General features: G+C 53.7%; 1 long non-coding RNA gene across 1 annotated transcript; it reads right to left on the reverse strand.

The window, feature by feature from the left end:
• Positions 1-1,027: 1,027 nt before the first annotated feature.
• On the reverse strand, positions 1,028-4,555 carry LOC139828195 (uncharacterized). Its single transcript, XR_011739561.1, has 4 exons — positions 4,449-4,555; positions 3,006-3,431; positions 2,354-2,458; positions 1,028-2,268 (listed from the first exon to the last, which is right to left on the reverse strand). It is a non-coding gene; the product is annotated as an uncharacterized lncRNA (long non-coding RNA).
• Between the last annotated feature and the right edge of the window lie 5,100 nt (positions 4,556-9,655).

The following is a 9,655-nucleotide window of genomic DNA, read 5'->3' on the forward strand; positions in this document are numbered from 1 at the left end:
AAGAGTTTAGATGCCAAAATATCCCAATAAGAACCATAATGCTTGTTTACATCTAGAATTGTCTTAAATATACGTCCTCCTATGCATGTTACAGAACACTGTAACCCTGCTTTGTATATTAACATGTAACACATGCCACTAAAACCGTATCAATTAACTGACTAGACAAAGTTTTCCTCTGGAATTTAACACGTGCATTAAAACTCCTCCAAACCGAAGTCCAGCTCTACTAGGCCGTCCCACAAGCGCAGGGCTTGAGCTCTGGTTTGAGCCCGATGCCGCACTCCCCGCGCCGGGCTGCAGTACCGCGCTGTGGCCACCGGGCGGCAGCACCAGCGACACCCGGCGGCCGGTGCACCGCGGGAGCACCGGGGCGCCACGGCGCATGCGCGGAACCGGGGCTGAACGTGCGCGTGCGTGCGGGGGTGACCTGCACCGGGGTGACCACCCGGGATCACCCACAGCAAACGAGTCACCCGGGACAACGCGGAACAGAGAATCCGCTCTAGAGAATCACCCCACCCAGAGAACCCTCCTCGGCGGAACCTCCCGGCGGCCCGTTCGAGCTCTCTAGTGCCCTATTTGCGTAGCCACGCCTCTGATTTGCATTTCTCCGCCCCATCCGCGCCCCGCCCCTCCTCTTATCTCTCGCAATCTGATTTGCAGGCTTCGAATCTCAATTTGCATTCTCCCCGCCTACTCACCTCCCTGCCCAAGCCCCGAGGAGATTTGCATATCCGGCACGACCCTCTGCTCTGTTCTGTTTCTATTCGACCCCATCTATTTCTATTATTTCTACTTCTATTAATTCTCGTTCTATTTCTTTTCCTGTTTTCTGTTTCTTTCCCTGCGAAGTACAAACCACACCTGATCTCACAGATGTCCAGTGTAACCTGCAGCTGCTTTTGGTAAATATGAGCAGAACTTTACAGCACACGGTTTTCCCAGCAACATGAAGCAGAGAGCGTACTCAAACAAAAAAAAAAAAACAAGCCACAAACACAAAGACGACACACAGCCTTGTAAGTCGGGTGATTAATTCTATTCAGTATGCTTTTACTTAAGTTAGATTACAAGAAAACTAAATTGGGCTCGCCCAGTGCCCTGTGAGCAGTAAAAACCATCACCACACAGTCAGTCACTCAGCAGAGAGCTCGCAGCAGCTCCCCGGCTGCCGCAGTTATGGAACGAAGCGTCTGGCTCGCACACAGAGCCCCCCAGCCCCTGCTCCCACCGCTGACCAGGTGCGGGTGCCGTTCTGCTCCCTGGGGGCAGCTCAGGCCTTTCCCTCAAGTGCACCCGCCAGAGACATTTCCGGGTAAGGATGAGTTTTTTAATCCTTTCTATAAACAGAATTTCTTTGCATTTTAAAAACCTTGTACATCACTGACATTGACTCCTATGTCTCTTTTTACACATACGTATGTATTTAGGGAATATATTTGATTCATATATATCATCTATTTCCACTGTAATATATATCTACTTAGACATCTACACACTTGCGTATGCATTTACATGTATATATCTGCTTAAACTTATACAGAATATCTGTTTATGCTTATATATATCACCACTTATTATCTAGAATATCCATTTATAGTTACGCACCTGTTTAGCCTTCTCTTTGGACACAAATATCTTTCTAGACTTGCAGATGTTGGCATATTGTTACAATCATATTATTACATTTATGTATATTTAGACAGAGCTATCGATTCACACTTGGCGTGTGGCACGATGAGCAGTGACACGTGGCCAGCTGCACGGCTCAAGCACGAGGGACACCCCGACCTGCCAGGGAAAAGCGCCACTGAGAGCCAGACAGAAACAAAGTACGTCAGAGCACGCTGTCAGATATTGGGGAAACACTCATAGCATCCAGTTGCCTCTCTTTTTCAGTTTTTAGAACAAATACCCATCTGCTTAAGTACACCTAATAAATTATATGCTGCACCTACTCAACAATTACTCTTAACTATGGAAGTCAACATGTAAATTAGACCATTTTATTTGCTTTAAGTTTCATTGATAGGAAAATCAGTGAGATAGAAGACATGGGTTTACTTTAAAAAATAAATAAATATCCCCATTCCTGCAGTGCAGCATAAGGCTACGAAAAAGGAGCGTCAGACTCACGAACACTTTTGGCTGCACTGCAGCACACAGGGGAACACGTTTCTGTGACCGTGACAGCTCGACTGTCGCAACCGGGAACCCAAAGCCCAGCGGTGCCACCAACCTTTGCCAGGCCTGCCGTGCTGGGCTCTGCGGAAGGAAATGGACTTTGGTTGGTTGTTTCAAAGAAAATGAACAGTCCTGTTGTTGATGAGGCCACTGCCCACTACATCACCTGGGAAGATCCACTCGGAGGGCAGGTTCATAAAATGCAGCTTCTTGGAATGAGGAATGCTGCCGTTTTGGAAGATTTCTTACCAACTGAAGTCAGAACTACACACTGTAGGTTAAGAGAAAAAAGTCACTATTGAAACAATAACTCATCCAAACCACACATGGACTCACCGGCACCAGTTACGAGGCTGAAAGTGCTTCTTGGGAACACCTGGCAAACACGCAGAACAAAACCGATTTGCCCAGGTGCCTGTATCTCTGTCAGCTTTTTGAGTACTATTCTAAGATATTTTAAAAACCTATTGAGTGAAAAAGAACAAAGCATTTGTCATTGAATCAGGTTGTTTCTTCTGGACATCTGAACTCTTACAAACACCTCCTTTCCTCTTTTAGTACAAAATCATTTCCATAGTATCATTCAATAGTAAGCCCACAGAAACAGAAGATTACGCTTTCAGGAAGAGAAAATAACCAGAGGGAGGTGAGCTCTGCACAGGTGTACCGTGCTCCAGAACAGACCTTATTTTTAGTACTCCTGGTAAAATATTTCGTATTAAAAATATAGAAGGAGAGTCGGTGCATTCTTAATGTTAACTTTAAAGTCCACTCTACAAGTACCTCAGGAAAAGTGCAGACACGCGTCCTAGCCGTACCTTGTACGGGCAGACCGCTCTGGATTCCTTCTGTCTGTCTGGTACTTCTGTAGCAGAAGACGGGGCAACCGCGGTGAAACGGTGGCAGCAGACATCCAGCTGAAAGAGGAAAAGCCCTTCAGAACAAAGCTGGAGAGGAACCTGACACTTCCTTTTTTCTTGTGAAGGCTACAGTTGAGTGGAGAAAAAAGTATTTTGCACCATCTTCAGTACAGCTGTTGATACGGCCACTGGAGCGTTTGCGTTTTTTGGATAACCAGGCCATTTTTGACTCATTGGCAGTCTGAGTTCCCTAGAACACATTTTCCCAGATACACACAGAACACAGACACAGACATCACCCAAGTATAGCCAAGATTTCCTTCCTCGCCCTGGATGCTGTCATTGAAGAGCCCAGCAGCCCATCCGTCCTCGTGAACCGCCCCACTGAAAAAAACAAAAATTATCTTTTCCAGGCTGTTTCTTCAAAGGGTAAAGATATTTTAAATTGCAGTTATCTTTTCCAACAAAGTGATTTTGTGATTCCTTTGAAAAGGAGGGTAAGCTTGCCAGAGAAAGATAGCGACAGGGAGCAAGACAAGGTGACACAGAGAGAGGGGCAAAAGGGCCAGGGAGCAGGGCAAAGGGAAGAAGAGGCCAAAATGAGAGACAAGGAGCAGGAGACAGAGACGGTGGGAAAAATCCTAGAATGGGCAGTGGGAGAGACAGACAAAGGAGAAGTGGGCGCCGGGCTGCGGGACAGAGACAGGAAGGAGGAAACGCAGTGACAGGGAGCAGGGCAGAGCGACAGAGAAACAAAAACAAAGAGGGAAGAGGACAGAGAAACCAGGAGTAAGACAAGGAGAAGGGCAGAGAAACAGGAACCGGGGCGGGTAGGGAGCAGGACCAAGAGATGGGGCGAGGATGGAGATGGCGGAAGAAACCTGGGATGGCCAACAGGACAGGGAAGAATATGACTGTGGGTAGGGAGCAGGACACAGGGATACAGCGAGAAACAATGGGACAGGGAGCAGCATTAAAGGTCAGAAAGAATAAGAGATGAACAGGAAGGAGGAATGGAACGCTGAGATGCTGAACAAAAAACGCCAGCAACAGTGAGCGAGACAAACGAATAGAGAGAGAAGGGCAAGGCAGGAAGAAGAGAGATAGGAAGGTGGGAGATAAGAGCTGCACGTACAGGTACTGAGAAGAAAAGAACAGCAGGGAACAGGCCAGAGAAACTGTGGGGAAAAAAAGAGACTGATGCAGATCAAGACAAAGATATGGAAAAGGGAAAAACAGCTATAGAAGATGGAGCAGGACACAAAAATAGAGAGAAAAGGAGAGGTATAGGGAAGCAAAATTTTAAAATAATAATAATAAACCAAAACCACCACCAAGGAGGGGCAGGGAGGCACCAGGACACACAAGCCGGGGACGAGGCCCCGAGGGCCAGGGACTCACAGCGGCTCTCGCTTTCGGTGCCTGCCAGGAGGCTTCTAACAGCTCAGACGCTCCCGTCTCCTTCTCTCCTCCCTTCCTCTCCGGTAACTCGGGGCGCTCGGCCGTCCTCAGCCTAGGAGAACACGGTGGGGTGTCAGGGCTCCACGAGACGAGGCTTCGGGGACATGGAGCCTCGCTGGCTCGCTCGCCAGGCAGCCGTCCCGCTCCAGGATACGCGCACGGACCCTGCCGCGCACGTTGGCCCCCGGCCCGCGGCACGCCGCGCAGAGGGAGCCTTCGCCACCCGGAGAGAGGGGCTCGCTCTCTCGCCCGCCGCAGGAAGCGGACGTTGGGCCGACGGCCCCGCATTTCTTCCTCTTTACCTCTCCCCAACCTCTCTGGCTCCAGCAGCAGCAGCCCCCGCCCACGCACGGGACATGCTCCCCCGTCCCTTCTCCCGCCACGCTGCCAGACGAGCCTCGCCAGCCCGAGGCGGGCGCAGCCAACGGCATCCCCCGGGCTGGGAGCGAACGGCCACATCCTCAGCGCGGCCTCTGGGAGAGGGAGAGAAGAAGCAGCGGCCGTTAGCACCGTAGCTCACCCCTGCCCCAGCCTGCTCCTTCCGCAGGGGCCACCGGAGAGGTGCCGAGGGCCGGCTTGCAGCCTTCGCGACGGGGCTAGGGAGCGGCCCAGGAACACGGGACGGGCTCGCAGGAGCTGCCGGAGCTGGGGGCGGCTGCACGGGGCGAGCGGGGCCGCGGGAGGAGGCTCGGGGGGAGCTCTGGCGAGCTGGGGACGCACCCGGCGTCTGCCCCCGGCCGGCTGTCGCCTCCTGCTCCTCTGCGGCACGCTGGGGACGGAGGACGGCGCCGCGTCTCCCACCCGGGCGCTGCTCCCCAGGTTCCATTCCCCGCCTGGGCTGGCGGGTCTGCTGAGCATCGGGCGTTCACAGCTCCCCCTCAGAAACACAGAAATTCCAAATTAGAGTTCAACCTCTGAAAACAATAGAGCAGGAGAAAGCAGAGGAATTAGTCAGAAGAAGGGACAGGAGAGAAGCTGAGCTAACGGAGGATTCGAGGGAAACGGGCCACCTCAAAACACAAGGCATCCTCAAAAAAACAGAGCAACTGCAGCAACACCAGACAGCATTAAGACAAACTGACACCGTTTAGGACACGCTCAGCATAAAAGCAAACACATCCACCGGTGCAGGAAAGCATCTCGCCCCTTCCCCACAGCACCGCCACAGGACACAGCCCTGTGAGGCCACAGGACGGGCTCGTACTGAAACGGAGAAATAAGCTTGACAGCAGAGTCAATTACACCGTTAAGCAGGCAATGTTTCTTTCATCTGCACTGGGGAGCTCTGGGGGTCGTCCTCTGTAAGTGCTCCCACGACTGGATGCTCTTGCATTGCTTATAGTCACACAGCTGCTACATATTAATTACAATTGTTTTAAATTTTAAACATACAATATATCTAGCCTAAGAAATAATTGATGAAGTTACTTATAAATGTTTAGTTTCTCACTGACAACACATCTATTAGTTAAATATAAACTAAGCTCTCAGCTTCTAAACAATGTGTTATTAAATCTTCTGTCTCCCTCTTGTCGTGCAGAAGGATCTAAAAGGTGAAAAACATCCCCTCATCGTGCAGGCGGTCAGAAAGCATTTACCTCACGTGAACCGGTTAATGAAGGGTACATCTTCTATAACTTCATCGCAGTATACATTAACTTGGTAGCTTCTCTTGAATTCCCCCCTTTTCAATATACTTGCAAACTCTTTGGCAGTATAAATCTACGAAATATTATCATCTCGTGTTGTGGTACAGCACAATTATTTGTTACCCACTAGCGGTACCAAACAGAACACTGTAGCGTAATGTAAGTAAAAACGACTAGCATCAAAATCAGAGTCCTAAGATCAATGCTGACAGAACTGCGAAGACGCAGCTCCTGCCGGTTCTGACGTTGGTTTCTGGCACTTCTGACCGCTTCGGGTCAAACGGCGCCTCTTCCCCCGGCCGTGCGCTGCAGTACCCGAGTTTCGCCACAGGGCGGCAGCACTGAGACCGCCGCGGCAGCCCCGGGCGAGCGGTCGTGCCGCGTTTCGCGGGAACCCCGCAAAATAAACCCCAGAAAACAAACGCGACAAAACAAAAAAGCACACAGAGAGCCGCGGAACGAAAGCCGCACGTACAGAACACAGAACCCGCCGGGCCTCGCCCCGAGCTCCCGCCGAAGCGGCGCCCGACCCGCCACGCCACCGAGCCTGCCACCGCGCCTTAGCTCTTGTTTGAAACGTCTCCCCCCGACTAACGGGGGCTGCGCCGCTCCCGGAGGGACTGCTGTCCCGGAGGGACACACGGCTCCAGACCGCAAGCCTTCGGCGCACCTGCCCTCGGGGTCACACACCTCCCACCGGCTTCGCCAACTCGGCCGTAAGGGCAGGGGGAAAACTGAACCGAACGCCTCCTCACCGCGCCGGCCCCTCCCGCTCCTCCCGTTCCAACGGCACGGTCACCCTCGCCGCGGCCGCACTCACCTGCCGCCTCTTTCGCCGCTCCGTTCCCCTCGCACTCTCCCACCGTCCCGCCGGGCTCCGCGGGCACCGACACCCGCCGCGCCCCGGAGACCTCCGCGGCGGGAGGCCCCCGGCTGTCGCCTCCTTCCCCTCTGCCTTTCTGCCGCCTCCGGGGACCTCACGAAGGGCTGCCCTGAGCCGCCTACCTCCAGGTCCCCGGGCGCCGGTTGCAGCAACCGCCCCGACCCCCGTTCCCGTTAATTCCCGGTACCCACCCCGAGACACCACGGACCCGCTCGCCAGGACCCGCGCTGATTGGCTGCTTTCCACCCCCCCACACTGTCCTCCTATTGGATGCTCCGTCCGGTGCCCAGGAGCCAGCAACGCTCGCCCCTCCGGCAAAATGATAGCCTGCCTAGGCACGTCAATCACCATTTTCTCCGCCTATCAGAGCTCGCAGTGAGGGCAGGCGCAGTAGGGAGAGAGCAGCACCCGCCCCTTTCCGCAACACGATTGGCTGCCGAAGACAAGTCAATCATCATTCTCTTGGCCCATCAGTACTCGCAGTTTGCGCATGCGCAGTACGGAGCGTCCGACACCCGCCCCTCCGGCAATCTGATTGGTGGACAGAATGGCAATTGACGTGCCTTGGTAGCCTATCAGCGATCCGCCCCCCCCCCCCAGCCTTCCCGCGCCATCTGATTGGCCCGCTCTGCACCCTCACCCGTCTGCTCTCCGCCCTGCCGGGACCCCCACGCCCTTTGCCCGCGCGGCTTCCAGCAGCCGCGTTTGAAAGGAAACAACAAACCGCGCTCCTTTGCTTTACGCTGACAAGCGGGGCGGGTGGTCACCTACCCTTAAATTCATTGTGAACAGAGAGAGCCCTAAGGAGCTCCGGCCGGCAGGTTTCTCTCCCCTGTGCCCGGGACCGAGGAGACGACGCCGCCTCCTCCTGCCGCCTCGCCCGTTCCTCTCGCAGCGGGGCCGCCCCGGGAGAGCCGGGCGCCTCTTTTTTTCCCGGCGGCTCGTCCGACCGCTGCCCCCCCCTTTCTGACGGGCACGACCTCGGTCGCAGCGGCAGAGTCCCCCTCTTACCCGCGGCACGGGCACCGGGCGCCGCTCCCCAGCTGCAGTTCCGGGCGGTGGCCACCAGACGGCAGCACCGAGCGCGGTCACGCAGCGCCCCCCGGGCCCCGCAGCGCGGGCGCTTTTTCTTGACCCGTGGGCAGCCTGAGCTCCCCGAACGCGCTTTCCCAGAGCCGCACACATGGCAGACACACTGATAAAAGATAATAGCCCGACATTGCTAAAATGTGTTTTTTTCCTAAAGATGCCTTCTGTCCTAATAAAATACATTGCCTCTCCCTGTGCCCCGTGTCTTGTCTGCAGCAGTAACTCGGCTCGCCCGCAGCTGTGGCAGCTCTGCTGCTGCTACAGGGTCAGTTCCAGCCCTTACCCTCGGCTGAGCAGCAGCCGGGCAGGCGCTGCTGCTCTGGGCGCTGCGCATCCTTCAGGAACGGTTCTCAAACGATCCTGTGCAACGATGTCCAGAGCCAGGACCCCGCGGCGGGGGGACAGGAGCACACGGCCGGGCCCGTCCCGGCTCGGGGCTGTTTCCGCAGTCGCTGTGAGCTGATCCGTGAGCTGGAACCAACCTCCCCATGCCCCGGCCCGGCCCTTTGTCCCCGGCTTTCCCAGGGCAGCGCAGCGGGCTGGGTCACACCAACTGTTCTCTGCTGGCACCACCCAGCCGGGTCACCTGTGTCTGCGGTTGTGGGGACACCCCACGGGCTCCCTGGAAACAGACAGCACAGCACTGAGAGGGGGCGTTCAGGAGCCTCTGCGCTTTTGGGTTGGTTTGTTTGGGTTTTTTTTCCTTTTGTTGTTTTGATCGTTAGCTTCTTGTTGTCGGTTGGTTTGTTTTTAAGCTGTTACTCTATATAGCTCATCCATGGTGCTTATAGAGCATGGGTAAATCTACCCTGCTTCCTCACAGGAGACAACCATCTCGCTTTACAACAGGTGATTGAATCTGCTATAGAAAAGTTCAACCACCTCCTGTACAGCAAAGGATAAAAGAAAGTATGGATTTTTGTTGCATCTAATCCATAATACAAGTACCAATTAACAATACATTAGCAGTGGGTTCCTTCAAATATTCACAGTGAAGGTAGTTCCTGGCACGATTGTATTAGCATTCTTACTATTTTATGGGAGAAACACAGGGCACAGCTGATTTTGCCCACGTGCAGCGCAGTGATCACACGGGTGCGGTGAACCGGGTGGAAGGCCCTAGAAAAGGAAAATCAGCCTCCGTGTGCAGGGCCAAAACAGAAATCCTTTTCAAACTGTGCCATTTTAAAAAGCTACCAGGGGTATAAAGCAGAAAAAAGAGCAGTGAATGTGTATAATGACAGAATTAGATGGTTTTCCAGTTTCATGATGTGCTCTTTTACTAACAGTGTCTGCTGGAGTGGATACCCTGGACACCAACAAGCGGGTCCTGGTGCTGTGCCCATGGTGATTCATCCACTGTGGCCGTGGGTGTCAGGCCCTGATACAATAGACACAAAACCTTGGGAGGGAGGTGATCACAGTAGAACGCTTAGAGATAATGAGCTAGCAGACTTGATTTAATCTTTATTTAAAAATACACATGGCTGCTGTCTTTTCTACAGTTTAGGTAGGACGGGCTCCAA

This window comes from Patagioenas fasciata, chromosome 6 (genome assembly GCF_037038585.1).
Source record: "Patagioenas fasciata isolate bPatFas1 chromosome 6, bPatFas1.hap1, whole genome shotgun sequence".
Taxonomy (NCBI): Eukaryota; Metazoa; Chordata; class Aves; order Columbiformes; family Columbidae; genus Patagioenas; species Patagioenas fasciata.